Here is a 17713-nt window from a genome sequence, read left to right on the forward strand (position 1 = left end):
CCTTAAAATATGTATCTTGAGCATATTGTTCAATGTAACTTTCATGAATAACTGAATTATGCTTATGTATTATAGATGCATTTATAATTGGTCTTGATAACATGTCTGCAACCTTATTATGTATGCCCTTCTTATATATGATAACAATATGAAATTGTTGTAGAAAACCCATCCACCTGTAATGTCTTGATTCTTGCAATTTAGTTTGTGAGTGTAAATATTGAAGTGGTTGATGATCTGTGCGTATGATTTTTTCTTTACCCATTATGTAATGTTTCCACTTTTTAACACTCTGAACTAATGCATACAATTCTTTATCATATGTAGGATAGTTAAATACTGTTGATGTAAATGTCTCAGAATGAAAGCATACAGGCTTTCCGTGCTGCATCAACACTGCCCCCATGGCATATTCACTTGCATCTATCTTGATCCCAAATGGATGTTGAAGATATGGCAGTGCTAGTACTGGCACTGTACTGATCCTTTCTTTCAATGTGTCGAAGGCTTTATGTTGTTTGCCTCTCCACTGAAACACATGTTTCACACTTGTCAAAGCATGTAAAGGAGCTGCAATTAAAGAAAATTTAGCAATAAACTTTCTCCAATATTGCGCTGCCCCTAAGAAAATTCTAACTTCTATAGCAGTATTGGGTTTATGCCAGTTTACAATGACTTCGAACTTAGAGGGATATATCTTCAATTCACCACCCCCTACAATATAACCCAAATAATTCAAAGATGTTCTACCAAATTCACATTTTGATAGTTTCACATAGAGATTTTATCTTTTTAAAACATCTAAAATCTGCTTTACATGCTTTACATGTTCATCCCATGTCCTACTAAAAACAATAATATCATCTCAATAGACTATTACAAAATCATCAATAAATGGTCTAAATACATCATTCATGACTTGCATAAACGTAGCAAGAGCGTTAGTTAAGCCAAAAGGCATAACCAACCATTCATAAAGTACTTTCTTCGTCTTGAAAGCAGTTTTCCATACATCCTGTTCTGCAACTCTGATTTGATGGTAGCCGCTTCGCAAGTCTAATTTAGAGAAGTAAACTGCATCTTTTAACTGATCTAATAAATCATCAATACGTGGAAGAGGATAACGATTCTTTATTGTGATTTTATTTAGTGCTCTAAAATCAACGTCTGTTCTCCACGAACCATCTTTCTTTCGCACCAACACAATAGGTGATCCACACGGTGATGTGCTTGGTCGAATAAAACCTTTATCAAGCAACTCTTGTACATGCTTCTTTATCTCTGCGTTCTCTAGAGCTGATAACCTGTACATTCGAATGTTAGATATTGGAGCATCTTGCTGCAAATAAATCTCATGTTCTATCTCTCCCTTGGGTGGCAGCCCTTTAGGCTCTTGAAACAAAATATCATAATCAGAAACAACTTTAACTAGATATGCTTTCTGTTTAGGATTGCAACTTTGGAATGCATTGGATTTATCAAGATCCTTTGCTTTTACAATCATAAGTACAATTTTTTTACTTGAATTTACAATTCTTTTCATCTGTCCTAAATTTATGAGAGCGAAGTTATCTTTGAGTTTATGAGCCCTTACAATATATTCAGTTCCATCCTTAGTGAGTTAATACATATTTTCAGCTCGATAGAAGATAGTTTTTCTATCTTACAAGTATGGACTTCCTAATACAATTCCACATATTTCCAGTGGGACTATGTCTAATTCAACCTCATCTACAAACGTTGACCCAATAGTGAAATGAAGTTTACATTGTTTCGTGACTTGTAGTTTTGTTTTATCACACACCCAACCTAATGGATATGGTTTTTTATGAGTTTTTGTTTCTAGACCCAACTTCTTTACAATTATTTCAGAAATCAAATTAACTTCTGACCCACTATCAAATAAAGTATCAATTTTAGTGTGCTTGGAAATGACTCTAATATGAAATATCTCATTTCTTTTCCTCTCATTACTTTAATTATCAACAGAATGCGAAGAATTACTTGTAGATGCTTCAGAATCTTTACCTTTTATACCTGTTGTTGTAACCGTTGTTTCGTCACATGAGTCTGATCCCAAATCCTTTTGAATAGCAACAACATTCTTTCGCTCTTTACTCCCGAACTTCTTAGGCTTCAATTCTGGATGAAAAGACCAGTAGTGTGCCTCATCGTGTCCTTCCTTCTTACAATGAGTGCATGAAGGTTTATCCTTCTTCACAGTGTTTGTTTTCCTCTCCTCCCATTTCAGTTTCTTCTTGCCTTTATTCTTACTCTCAATAGATTTGGATGATTTCCCAACATCTGGGGTTACATTTTTACCTCTAGCCTCTAGATGAGTTGCTTGAACTGATACATCACCTAAGCTAGTGGGATTAAACATAAGTATAGTATGCTTCAAATAACTATGAAGACCACCTATATATTTTAACAATGTCTCTAGTGAGTCCAATGATATGCCTAATGTTAAAGATATCTTACAAATTTCCTGAGTATAACTCTCAACACTTTGACCCTTCAATTGATGTAGTGTTTGCCAACTCATCATTGCTTGCTACATATAACCCAAAGGATAAAATTGTTTTTTAATGGCAGAAACAAATTCATTCCAAGTTGAAATGATTTTACCATGCTTTTGGAGATATACTTGTGTCTTGCCTTCCCACCACATGTTGAAGCGCCGAAAATCGGGTCAACAACAAGGGGGATACCCACCCGGTCCGGACCTTGGTTGGCAGCTCCTTATCCGTTTGGTATAGCGGGTCCGACTCGGGATAATGGGACCAGTTTCCCAATCTAAGGGTGTGTGTGTGTGCAGAGTTGGATGATGCTGATCTAAGAGTACTTAAAGCTAATTTAATTCAGACTTTTAAACTAACTCTATGCTATTATAATCTAATGAGAAACAACAGATCTAATCTACGCTAACCTGGGGTGTATTTCTTCTATTATACGATCTAAAGAGATTTCAAACAATAACTGGTAATAAAGATCATTCAGCTATCATAAGAATAGAAATCAATTAAGATAAACCACTTTGCATAAAAAGTTAGGCAAAACAGTTGTGAACAGCATATCGCATAATAAGTTATTCATATATCAAACATAAATAAATGACTCCACTGTACAAAAGTGCCAAATGGTAACTCATACATTCATGCAGTAACATATAAACAACTAAAAACTGTATATCACTTTAAGAATATAAACAGAAACAGTCAAGAGATAAAAGTACCATTTATGACTGGTTCCACTCATAAGATTCAAGCAACAATGATTTATCTCTCCTTGCTCTAACATCTACTAAGAGCAGAGAAGTGCAACATCAGTAGTAGATATCAAATGCAAACATTAATAAACCTTGATCCATCCATTCATCAAAACCCCCTCCGAGGGTGCAAAAGTGCATGTTCTCTGGACAAGTTTTTTGACAAATTTCTGGACCCTTCTCCTAATGCCTGAGAAGGGTTTAAATACTGCTAACTAATTATCTTAATTACATAAATTTAGGATACGATTTTAAATGACCGCCCTTCTGCTAAAGCAAAACTATTTCTAAAAATTGAATCTAATTCCTAACCATTTATGTATTTGCTCCTTAGTGCTGCAAGCATGCAACATTCACCTGGGAAGAGTCGGTTGGTCGCCTTCTGCTTTCATTTGAGCTATGAAAATAGAAATAACAAGCGCTGGCACCACTTTCTGGTAATCTAGAAGATATTTTCGAGAATCTTCCTCTGGCTGGGTGTATTCACTGCGTGTACACTTGGTAATAACCCAAATTTCTCTCAAACTGATTCTGCTTTTGCTATTTTGGTTTCCGGCCTTGCGAATGACTGAATAAGTTAGGGACTTTGCTCTCTGAACAATTTTCTGCATCGAAAACTGCCTCCGTTCTTTGTTCTGGGCTTTTCTGGTGCGTTTTCCTTCTTTAGCGCCTTTTTTCTTTTTGCTTTACCGGGCATAAGCTTTAGGATCTTTTGTAAACATGCTGCTTTTGTGCGCTTTTGACTCTGGGCGTTGGATGGCCTATTGACATCAGCATCTGTTGAGTGATACTCTGGAATCTGTGGTCCTGTTGCATGCGGCATGCGTTTATGAAGGGATCTCTTCCCTATTCTTCGAGCATTGACGATTTCCCCTTTTCCTTAGATGTTTCCTGCACATTGCTTCATGTTATTTCCTGTCTTACAGTTTACGCAAAGGAAAAGAGTAATGATAATAAAGATTGATATGAAAGCTTTAAGCTCTTATGAATGCATAATGATGACACCCATAGTGAACTGACTCTTCGGAAAACACAAAACTATCCTTCTTGAATACTTTGGCGTACAATCATTAATTTATTTTAAGGCGCGCGCCCAATTTTGGTTTACGGACAGCTTTCCTTGAATACTGCGCCGAGGAAAATTTGCGATGGGTGATTTCTGCGACTCGCATCGTAGCATCGCAGATCGCGTCGTTAAGATGTGTCATCGTAGAAATTCATGATCGCATTTATCGCAGATCGCAGATCGCGCTTAGTCATTCAATCATTGTGTGCTGCTTACGCGATGTTGCGATATGCGACGTCGCATATCGGCCGTCAGAGATTTCTTAAGTTTTTTCATTTAAGAGCGCTTCATAATGAATGTGATGCGATGAATTTCGCGTCGCTTCTTCGTAGTTTATTATGCTCATAAGAAAATGTTTCATTCTCTTCTCGCGATGCGATACAGTTTTAAGGAGTTGAATACAAAAAATTTTCATAAAAAGTTTTTTGGATTTTTTATTAAGGGTCCCCATTTGCTTGGTGTTATTGCTAATATCAAACAAAGAGGGGGGTTGTTGGTGGCCACAACAATGGCGATTCACTGGGAAGAACCAGTTATCTCTGCTTTTCTATTGAATTTTAACTTCCAAAGCAGAAAAATTTTCATAAGTCTAAATTTTGTTATGGACAGATAGAGTACATTATGCCTTATCCTATCAATGATATTTTGTTTCAACCTTTTTCTATTCCAATTGTTTGCTTCCTCAGGCTTTGTCCTTGTATTTACATTATCCCTTACTTGGTCTTTTTAAAGATAAAATAAGGTCTTCTCTGTGTGCTGGCTTTTAAAATATGCTCATTTGTCGTAGGTAGAGCCTCTGCTACCAGCAGGCGTCCATAGCCTCGATAGGGTTACCTGTTACCCAGCAATGATCCTTTATCCTGCTTAAGGCTATTTACAACTTTTCAGAGAAAAACCCATTTTGACACTTTTTCCTTTTTTATTCTCTAAAGAACAATGTCTTGGTTTGGTGGCCAAATTATGACACAGTCATTCACTTGATTTACACTTTTTCTGAACAAGCTGGCTCGTGATGAGACCCCTTGTCTTTTGATTGCAACAATCTTGAGTCGTTGCCCTGTTTTGGTGGACAGTATTGGCAAAGTCAACAAGTTATAATATCTGTGATCATGATAAGCCGACTCGTGATGAGACCTCTTATTCTTTGAGATATAGTGTTTTCTCGGATTGTTCCTCTGAATGCTGCGATTTTCTTTAGCAGGGAGGAAATCATTGTTTTTCCTTAAGAAAGCTCTGGACGACAATAATAGAGTTTGAAAACAACAGTTTTTACAGAGAATCTTTATTTTATTATTGATACCTTTCATTGTGCTGATATAAAACAATTTTTTGCCAAAGGTTGCTTTCATCAAATTTTTTGAAGTTGAAACTAGTATCATATCTAGGCTAAAGTTAACTCTATCTATCAATAATAAAGATCAGATTTTTCGAAAAATTTTACTATTTGTACAAGAGAAAAAAAAAATCAAAATCTGATAGAGAATTGGTGTCTTTTTCGTGAACCCCTGTAGTAACCATCTATAACTGGTTTTATTTATAAGAAAGAAAAAAGAAAAAACTAAAACTATTCTACAAAATAGAAGAATAATCTTCTATGGAAAATATATTTTAAGGATCTGTCCATTAACAGGCAAAGAATCCCTTCTACCTGCTAAATCCTGCAACACAAACATTGATGGGCCTATGACTTCTACAATCTGAAAAGGACCAAGCCACATCTTCTGAAATTTCGTATGTTTGCCCTTTTCTTCATGAGCCTTATCCCATTTCAAAACTAGATCTCCATCTGAAATTTTTTTCTGGTCATTATGCTTGAATCAAAAGAGGATTTTATTAGCGATTGGTGATGAGCATGGGTTTTTTTAGCTTGTTCTCGTCGTTCTTCTAACTTAATTATTTCCATTTGTCTTAATTGTAAGGAGGAAGTACATACTTCTTCGATGTATTGTACTAAAGACAAGGAGGGGATCACTAAGTGAGTTGGGAGAACCACTTCCTTCCCATAAACTAAATTAAAGGGAGAAGTGCCGATTGAAGCTTTCTTCGTTATTCTATCTGCCCATAAAGCATTTACCAAAGTCTTGTGCCAATTCTTTTGGTTCTGGTCAACTGTTCTTTTAATAATCCTGATTAGGTTTTTATTTGTTGACTCAGCCAATACATTACCTTGCGGATAGTAGTTGGCCGAATATTTCAGTTTGAACCCTCTTTTAAGTGCAAACTCAGTCATTGCATTCCCAGAAAAGTATGAGGCGTTATCAAACATTAAAGCTGTTGGCAATCCAAACCTAGTGATTATAAATTGATCAATGAATTCAATGATGTTTTCAGAATTAGCTGTCTTGAGAGGAACTGCTTCTACCCATTTAGTAAAATAATCTATTGCCGTGAGGATGTATCTATGCTGCTTAGAAGAGTGAGGAACGATCTCACCTATTATGTCCAAGCCCCACTGACTGAATGGTTGCTCGATGTTTACCGTATGTAGTGGCATGGACGATTTCTTTTGTCTCCCTGCAGTAGTTTGGCAGACTTGGCATTTCCTCACGTAACTGTGTGAGTCTTTGAACAGCGTGGGCCAATAATATCCTGCACGTAAGATTTTATGTGCAGTAGCATCTCCAGCATAGTGTCCGCCTGCTGGTCTATCGTGGAGTTCCTGCAAAACCTTTTCGGCTTCAGTTTTCTCAAGACACCTAAGAAGCACAGAATCGTAATTCCTTTTAAACAGAACATCATTTATGAGCTGATATTGTTTAGCTTTCAATCTCAGAGCTCTTTTCTTGGTGTGATCCAGGTGTGATGGAGCATACCCGTTCTTAAGATAATAAATGGTGTCAGCATATAATGATTCTGCATCGTTTAGGCTTACCTTTTACATTTGTACCTCTTCAGATGAATTTTCAGGAATTTGCGATGCTCCAGCCAACATTTTGCAGAAGCCTTGACCTCTTACAATGCTTGCTGGTTTGATCTCAAGGTCATATTCTTGTAAAGCAGTGATCCAATTTGCTCTTTTTTCACCCACATCCTTCTGTACTAGAAGATTTCTTACCGCTGGAAACGGTACTATGGCCTTAGTATGGGTTTTATGTAAGAAAGGTCTGAAATATTTGACCGCTTTGAAAACAACCTATGCCTGTTTCTCCACGTCTGAATAATTGAGTTCAGCACCTTGTAAATTCGAGCTAAAAAATGCGATTGGAGCTTCCGCTTTCTCTTGATTTGCTTGAGTTAGAATCGCGGCATATGATTTCTCTGAGGCAAATGTGTATAAGATAAAAGATTCTGAAAAATTCGGGGTTGCTAAAGATGGACCGTTAATGATAGCTTGTTTGATCAGGTTGAATGCTTCATGCTCATCTTGACCCCATTTAAAATTTGAATTCTTTTTAATCATGGTTTGCAAAGGAGAAACAATTCGTGAAAAATCAGGGACAAATCTCTTCACAAAATTGATTTGACCAAGGAAATATTGCGTGGATTTTTTGTTATGAGGTAGGGATATTTCAGAAATTTCTTTGATTCTGTCAGGCTCAATGTGAATACCAGATTTTGACACTATGAATCCTAGAAGTTTTCCTTCACTTAATGCAAAAAAATATTTCTTTGGGTTAAGTGAAATCCCATACCTTAAACATCGTCGAAAGATTTGTTTCAAGTCTTTGAGATGGCCTCTTCGCTTCTTGGAGTACACTGTTATATCATCCAAATAAATTACAACAGATATATTGACTAAACCCTTGAATGCGATGTCCATGGCTCTCTGAAATGTAGCGCCGGCGTTGATCAAACCAAATGGCATCTTCCAATATGCGTATGTGCCCCATTTAGTTCGGAATGTGGTTTTTAACTGATCATCGGGATGTACCAGCACTTGATTGTATCCTGAAAATCCATCCAAAAAAGACATTAGTTATGAGCCTACTACTGCCTGTAATATCTGCTCCATAGGTGGGAGGGGAAAATTGTCTTTTTGACAGGCTTTGTTGAGATTCTGAAAATCGATGCAGATTCTAATATATCCGTTTTTCTTTCTAATGGGTACCATATTGGAGACCCATTTGGAATGTCTGACGGGGAAAATTATTCTGGCTTTTAATAACTTATTTAGCTCAGTTTTTATCTGATTTTCTAAATTGGGGTGGATTTTTCTGAGTTTCTGTTGGACAGCTTTTTCGTTATCAATCATAGGGATAGTATGTTGAATGATAGAAGTGTCGTATGTCTTCAGCTCATCGTAATTCCAGGCAAAAACATTTTTGTATTGTCTCAAAAGACGAATATACGCTAGTTTTTCTTCAGGGGCTAGGCCGTGGCCTAGATTAACGTTTTGTGGTTTATCATCGGTTCCTAGGTTTACTAATTCGTAGTTCAGAGTTGAACTGTAGAGCTTAGAATTGGTAGACCTTTTAAACCAACTTTTCAAATCGTATAAGTCTTCTAACTTAACCACCGATTTAGGTATAGCATTATCAGTGCTATCTTGTTGTATTTTTCGATCGCGATGGTCTTCATCAATTATCTGATTGGAGTAGGATCCTTCAGAAGTGAGGAAATTTACAATATCAGGATCGTCATTGAATACTCTCTAGTTTGTAATGTTGTCAGGGATGGACGGTCTAAAGATTAATTCTATTGAGAATCTATCTGGACTAAAATCTTCGGAGGGAATAAGTCTAGAGGCTACGTTAGCTAAAAGGTCTACGCTTGCGTTTTGGAGTCTTGGGATTGACGAAGTATTGAATTCTATGAAATGCTCAGTTAGATCTTGTACTAAAGATTGATAGTGTTTCAAATGACCTGATAGGCAATGTATGGTGTTACGTACCTGTTTGACGACAATCTTAGAGTCTCCGAAGACTTGAAGATACTTGACGTTCAACCCGATTTCTTTGTATAGGCCTTGCACCAAGGCCTCATATTCCGCTGTATTGTTTGTGCAATCGAATTCAAGTCTGCACGTAAGCATGGTCTTATTTCCTTCTGGACTAATCAGAACACATCCTGCTCCTGCTCCTTCATTAGATTTAGAGCCATAAAAATATAATTTCCACAACAAAGATGTATTTACAGGTTTGTCTACAAAATTAACACACTTTGAATTATCAGTTTGGGAAAAATTTTCGACTTGGGACAAAACTGAATTTTCTAAGTAAGGTGATGTATGAGCATTGAAATTGCCGAGGAAAGAATCTACCGAGTAATTGACTATGATACTACTGTTATATGCTATTGCTTCATTTTCTCCCTCCAATTCCGTTACTATGTACTTCTGGTGTAACTCTCGTTCAACCTTTATTTGATTCGGTTTACCTTTGTAGGGTAACCACATGTGCGACCAGTCGGTTGAGAAGTATCCATGGAGTTTTTCAGACCAATCCCTGCTAAGAATCAAGCCATATAATTCTGGGATATCAGCTACTAGAATGTCAATAACCTGACACACCTTCGGGTTAGACGACAATCTTATGGTCACTTGATTAAGTTCACCAATCACTTCGACTTGAGATCGATCAAGCTGAACTATGCGCACTGCGGATTTTTGTGGTTGAACATTTAACTTGGCACATATTGATCTGGGTAAAATATTCGTTGAAGCCCCAGAATCTACCAAACAATTGTGTACATTTTTACTGAAAATTTCATAAGTGAGAAGAAAAAGGGGAGTGTGAGACCTTGATCTTCCTCCAATCAAGGCGATGTCATTTGGATCAATCTTATTGATCATGTTGGTTGGAGGTCTTCCCATGTTGTGGGAAGTTACAGCTGTAGGCAAAGATGTAGTAGGCACGGCATGTAATTCTTTCATCATTATCTTCTGTTGATGTTTCAATTTGCTCAATTCATAAAGGGTGATATTAGCCCTAGTCTTTTTCATGTCATCAATAATATTGTATTCCATTTCATCCGACACTATCAATGTTCTTGATGGAGGTGTTTGATATGGTTAGACTGGGCTAGATTGAGTTGCTTTAGAGGTCGTTTTCTTTGTTGCGACTTTATATTTTGCTGCAGGGCTTGCGCCCTTCTGCTTAGGGGTAGTTTGGGGAGGATCAAGTTGATTTTTGCTTCGTGTGCTAACCGGAAATGCTTCTTGATCTTCTTCTTGTGGGAGGATGAAATCCCACATTCCTTGTAGTTCCACAACTTCTTCGTCATCGGTTTGCCCTTCAGTGGTACTCTCTTCTTCTTCCTCTTCTTCGGATTCGACATTTGAGATAGCGTTGGGTGGTTTCACATCCATTGAAGGGCCTCTTTTAAAAGCTCTGTAGGGCTTTTTTGAAGAAGTTTCTGCTACTTGTTTTTTTATGTCAATCATCTCATTGGACATGGTCTTTAATACTTTTTGCAATCCTTCCAAATCGAAAGGATCTTTCGTTTGTTTCTTCTTGGAGTCTTCCTTGAAGGTGACTTTTTTAGATTTGCGTTCCTCTATCGCAGATCTCTTTTCCAGGACTACTACGTGTTTCTCTACTGCTATCGCCTCTGTCAGGTTTTCAACTAAGGTTGTTTTATTTTCCCTATCCACGAAGATTGCTAAGTTTTATGGTAAGGACGTAATATACCATTCACATCGTACTTCTTCGCTGGGTTGGGAAGCAGTGGGAATTTTGTTGAGGATTTTATTGAACCGTAAATTGAAATCTTTGATGGGTTCTCTAGCCTCGGCTTTAAGATTGGATAGGTCATTGATTAACGTTGCCGTTGATCTGTCATCACCAAACTTGGTAAGGAATTGACTTTGAAAAATGTCCCAACTTGTGATAGACCCGGAAGGTAATGAAAAGTACCATGCCCCGGCTGTTCCTTGCATTGTATAGGGAAAAAGCCGGACAACGGCATCCTCGTTGGTAACTCCGTTGAGATTGACAGAAAGCATGAAATTGTTAATGTGCTCTTCAGCTAGCATGCCTGCTTCTGGATTGAATTTGGGTAGCCATTTCTCAGGATGGGCCGGTATTTGGCTCAGGGGTGGAGGCATTAAAACTTCCCCAGGATTGTTCCATGGAGACTGGGCCATCGTTGAGCTGCTGGTAAATGAAAGTGTAGAGGATGATCCCTGAGGCTAGGAAGATGAAGATATTATGATCTTAGATGATTGAAGAAGAGGGGTTGTGGAAGATGGATGAGTGGTTTGGAATGAAGATGTGGGTGGCTGATTTCGCGGTGAGGGAGTTGAAATGGACGATGTAGATGAAAGAGTCTCACTGTCAGACTCTTGTGGTGTTTTGCTTGCTCTTTTCCTGGTGGGAGGGAATTCAGTTGCCTGGATGCCAAATTTTTCACTCTTTAATCTGGTCAGGGGATGAGCAGGATTGTACTGCGAAGTCACGCTGCTTTGAGATTTATCAGACCTCAGTGTAAAAATAGAAAATCCCTGGAGTTTGCGAATAAGAGTTTGAACTTCAGGGGGTTCAATGGTAGATTGGTCTGAAATATTAGGGTATGTAGCAGCGGTTAATACTCGAGCGACTTTTGACTCTGGATTTAAACGTACTGGGGAAGTCGGGGGAGTTGATGAGGGCGATTTACTCTCAGAATGGTATTTAGATTTTGATTTAGGTGCCATTCATAGTTCGGGCCCTCCTTCTAGCGCCAAATATGTTGAAGCCCTAAAAATCGGGTCGATAACAAGGGGGATACCCACCCGGTCCGAACCTTGGTTGGCAGCTCCTTATCCGTTTGGTATAGCGGGTCTGACTGGGGATAATGGGACCAGTTTCCCAATATAAGGGTGTGTGTGTGTGCAGAGTTGGATGATGCTGATCTAAGAGTACTTAAAGCTAATTTAATTCAGACTTTTAAACTAACTCTATGCTATTGTAATCTAATGAAAAACAACAGATCTAATCTACGCTAACCTGGGGTGTATTTCTTCTATTATATGATCTAAAGAGATTTCAAACAATAACTGGTAATAAAGATCATTCAGCTATCATAAGAATAGAAATCAATTAAGATAAACCACTTTGCATAAAAAGTTAGGCAAAACAGTTGTGAACAACATATCGCATAATAAGTTATTCATATATCAAACATAAATAAATTACTCAACCGTACAAAAGTGCCAAATGGTAACTCATACATTCATGCAGTAACATATAAACAACTAAAAACTGTATATCACTTTAAGAATATAAACAGAAACAGTCAAGAGATAAAAGTACCATTTATGACTGGTTCCACTCATAAGCTTCAAGCAACAATGATTTATCTCTCCTTGCTCTAACATCTACTAAGAGTACAGAAGTGCAACATCAATAGCAGATATCAAATGCAAACATTAATAAACCTTGGTCCATCCATTCATCAAAACCCCCTCCGAGGGTGCAAAAGTGCATGTTCTCAGGACAAGTTTTTTGACAAATTTCTGGACCCTTCTCCTAATGCCTGAGAAGGGTTTAAATACTGCTAACTAATTATCTTAATTACATAAATTTAGGATACGGTTTTAAATGACCGCCCTTCTGCTAAAGAAAAACTATTTCTAAAAATTGAATCTAATTCCTAACCATTTCTGTATTTGCTCCTTAGTGCTGCAAGCATGCAACATTCGCCTGGGAAGAGTCGGCTGGTCGCCTTTTGCTTTCGTTTGAGCTATGAAAATAGAAATAACAAGCGATGGCACCACTTTCTGGTAAACTAGAAGATATTTTCGAGAATCTTCCTCTGGCTGGGTGTATTCACTGCGTGTACACTTGGTAGTAACCCAAATTTCTCTCAAACTGATTCTGCTTTTGCTATTTCGTTTTCCGGCCTTGCGAATGACTGAATAAGTTAGGGACTTTGCTCTCTGAACAATTTTCTGCATCGAAAACTGCCTCCGTTCTTTGTTCCGGGCTTTTCTGGTGCGTTTTCCTTCTTTAGCGCGTTTTTTCTTTTTGCTTTACCGGGCATAAGCTTCAGAATCTTTTGTAAACATGCTGCTTTTGCGCGCTTTTGACTCTGGGCGTTGGATGGCCTATTGACATCAGCATCTGTTGAGTGATACTCTGGAATCTGTGGTCCTGTTGCATGCGGCATGCGTTTATGAAGGGATCTCTTCCCTGTTCTCCGAGCATCGACGCTTTCCCCTTTTCCTTAGATGTTTCCTGCACATTGCTTCATGTTATTTCCTGTCTTACAGTTTACGCAAAGGAAAAGAGTAATGATAATAAAGATTGATATGAAAGCTTTAAGCTCTTATGAATGCATAATGATGACACCCATAGTGAACTGACTCTTCGAAAAACACAAAACTGCCCTTCTTGAATACTTTGGCGTACAATCATTAATTTATTTTAAGGCGCGCGCCCAATTTTGGTTTACGGACAGCTTTCCTTGAATACTGCGCCGAGGAAAATTTGCGATGGGTGATTTCTGCGACTCGCATCGCAGCATCGCAGATCGCGTCGTCAAGATGTGTCATCGCAGAAATTCATGATCGCATTTATCGCAGATCGCAGATCGCGCTTAGTCATTCAATCATTGTGCGCTGCTTACGCGATGTTGCTATATGTGACGTCGCATATCGGCCGTCGGAGATTTCTTAAGTTTTTTCATTTAAGAGCGCTTCATAATGAATGCGATGCGATGAATTTCGCGTCGCTTCTTCGCAGTTTATTATGCTCATAAGAAAATGTTTCATTCTCTTCTTGCGATGCGATACAGTTTTAAGGAGTTGAATACAAAAAAATTTCATAAAATGTTTTTTGGATTTTTTATTAAGGGTCCCCATTTGCTTGGTGTTATTGCTAATATCAAACAAAGAGGGGGGTTGTTGGTGGCCACAACACCACACAAGTGCGATTCCTCCAAGTCGAAGGCTAGTCAGCTGGATCTTCTTCCTTTCTGAATCAACTTTCTGCACCTTGTAATATAAATTAATTTGCCTTATCCAATTATCAAGCTTTTCAACATTAAGTTCTCCGTCATAAATTAGCAAATCAAATTTTACATCTAATTTGATCAAAGAGGTTTTCTTTTTCTTCTTCTTAGAAGAACTAGTTTTATGAGAAGAAGGCAATGATGGCGACGATGATGGTGATGATGGAGGAGATGGTGGAGGCTGCATTCCTCCTTTTCCTTTATCTTCTTTATTTGGAGGAACAAAAAGAAAAGGTTCCTCTGCTCCTTTATCTGGTTTAGGTGATGAAGTACCTTCACCTTTTCCCTTTTTAAACTCATTATACATCTCTTCCACCATGGCACGTATCGTCATGAAACTATCCAAGAATTGGGATTCTGACCCAAGTGGAATTTCATCTGCCATCCTTCTTCGTGAAAAGACCCTTCCAATCTCTGGATTTGCCTCAACAAGTTCACCTTCACCTTGTCCGAGCCTCAGCCTAATAAGCATTCAAATCTCCACACAAACTTGTCAAACATTAAAAACCTTAAGCTCTCATACCACTTGATCCGATATTAAAAAAGGTATTACAGACTATGTGTGAAGTTTCCTATGTTACTTAGTGCAATAGATCGATAAGATTGCAAATAACATAAAGACTTAAACAATTATAAAACACAATCAAACACATCAACACAACCAAAATTGATAAATGAGTTCACCAAACTTCCTGGCTACGTCTCTTGGTCCTTTAGCTTCTAGTACTGACCTCTTTATTATGTTTTTCAAATAGTTGTTACAGGTGTGAGCTCAAAAATAGAGTCTCAAACATGAAAGTGTATCTCACCGTTGTGTTCATCTCGAATCTTCGAGTCGAAATGAGTATACACTCTATCGTACTTGGTCACTCTGACCTCGAAACCCCCCGGAACGGTTCACAACACACTCTCTATCAACTTTGCTATGTTATATTATTTATATACCACGTACAGTTACAAACTGCAATAAACGTGGAATACGATGTTTATAATAGAAACAGACTATAAACCAAAGGACTGACGGGGGCGGGGTGGACCTCGACCTTCCAACCTTTTCCCAGTGTTGATTTCGAGAACAAACAATTTGATGGCTATCTCATCCTACTCATCGACTAATCCGAACAACCTTCACCGTCGATCTGTCCTGTGGAATTCGACGGCTATCGTGCGATCTTGTGCTTCAACTAGCACGTCTGCTAATTCTCTTAAGGCACACGATAAAGTGGTTTCAGGATGCTACATGTCGACCGTTGAGTGGAATCGCGTGCTCTTGGTAGAAAACTATTTCTTGCCTTGAAGGCATGCGATAAACCACTTACCGCTTCCTTACCAGAACTCAAAGGAGTTTAACTTCTTTTACATAACTTTATCGCATCCGTTTTCCAGGATAACTTGTTTGCATGTGTTGATGCAATATGTGTCGATCTCCTTTGATTGGACGGTCTCCGCTCTTGTTCGCTAATCCCCATTGCCTGTGGTATGAACCAATTTCAGACTGCCACATCACCTTCTGCGTTGACATCACCAGGAACCTGTGACTCTTGCCGGGGTTGCCACATGTCCTGCCGACGTAGGCATTGACTTTTTGGCCGAAATCTTTAATTGGCTCTAATTTCTTCATCCGAACTCGGATTTACACATTATTTGCACCATTGGCTTCGTATTAACAATCACTTCAATATGATTCCACTTTCACCTGTATTTGAAGACTTTTGATCTGGAGGCTATGTTCAATCTATTTTGGATCACGCACAAACTGTCCACCTCATAGTATGCTTCATCCAAAGCACTAGCCCACAGTTATCTGTTGAATAGAACATACACATATAAATCTATAATCAAAATAAAAGCCAATGAAAGAACCTTTCATATCAGGACTTTGGTCCTGCAAGTAGAAAGAAAGAAAGAAATAAATTATTTTAACATCCACGAGGCTAAAGATAGTCTATGGGACAGTCTGCTTCTTCATCTACTTGCTTGATGTATTTGGCGCTTTTTCTGTGAAGCTTCAAAATAAATGTTCCCAGCTTCTCGACAAACCCCTCACTAAATAGATTATCCCAAGCATAATTTTCCTTGTTATCTTTGAAGGCCTCACATTCTAAAATGAAATGTTAATAAATGTTCCTAGCTTCTCGACAAACCCCTCGCTAAATAGATTATCCCAAGCATAATTTTCCTTGTTCTCTTTGAAGGCCTCACATTCTAAAATGAAATGTTTTTCTGTTTCCACTTTTCCAGAAGAACAAAAAATGCATGCTCTTTCCTCCCACACTTCCTTTGGGCTTTTCCAGCGCCCTGTTTCACAATGGAGTTGATGAGAACTAGTCCTTAACTGAGCAATAAGAATTTTGGCTCTCCAAGAGATATTGGCCTCTATGTATGCTTTTGGTTGATGACTATGAGTGGGATTAAACACTTCAATATAGTAATTTTTCTTTCTTCCTAGCTCCTTATCCCAAGTACGCTTGTGGAACTTTTCCAATAACAAAAGCTTTTATCTCATTGCTATTTATGGGACATGCATTCGAGCAAATACCCCATTTACTAAACCATTTGTTATTTTTCTGCATCCAAGTTTTTTTGCGCTTGCACAATCTATCATAAAAGATAACCTTAGGCCATCTACCCTTTCCCATTTGCTCATTTTTTTTTAAATACCTTATGACTCGCACCATAGCAATTGCTTCAATAGGAGCAGCCCCCATTTCACTTAACAAGATAGCATAAAGGATTGTACTTTTAATCTTAAATTTTTTTGTAATCAAACACTTTTGAATTTTCTCAATTTGTCTCCACTGCATGTTAGATGTACTGCTAACCCATAGTTCACAACCATAGAGAATCGCCGGAATCACTAGAAGTCCAAAACGAGTTTGAGTGGTTTTCCAGTCCCATTATTTTGTCTCTCTACACCTATTTTGAAAATCATGAAATTCTTTCCAACCCCCCAAAGTTCTTTTCTTTCTATAACCATTCCAGCTTAGATTTTTGTTGAAGTCAATTACGAGGTATTTGTAATCTACAACTTCTTCCAGAATGTTGCCTTCAAAGTATAAATTACGCTAGTTATGTTTTCTTTTCTTAGAGAAAACCACTACTTTCGTTTTGCTAATATTGACTTGCATCCCCACACTTCTACAAAAATGCTCAAGGGATAGTAAGTGCTCTTGCAAACCAAGAGCTGATTCAACAATTAGAATAAGGCCATCTGCATACAAAATAACCTTATAACAAACTTGCCCAAATAGATACCATCACCCCCTTACGAATTTAACCACTCCTCAAGCTTGTCGATATATAAACCAAAAAGGGTAGGAGACAATGGGCAACCTTGCTTGACCCCGATATTGCTTCTAAAACTTTTAGAAATTCCTGCTGAAGTCCTAATTTTAAATTTCACCTCTTCATATAGCCTATGCACAACTGCTCTCAAATGTTTAGGAACCCCAAGTTCCCCCATTTTGTGCCAAATTTTATCCCTAGGAACCGAGTCAACCGCTTTTCTA

This window comes from Pinus tabuliformis, chromosome 9, assembly GCF_031772625.1.
Source record: "Pinus tabuliformis cultivar Carrire ecotype Pingquan chromosome 9, CPIR1, whole genome shotgun sequence".
Taxonomy (NCBI): Eukaryota; Viridiplantae; Streptophyta; class Pinopsida; order Pinales; family Pinaceae; genus Pinus; species Pinus tabuliformis.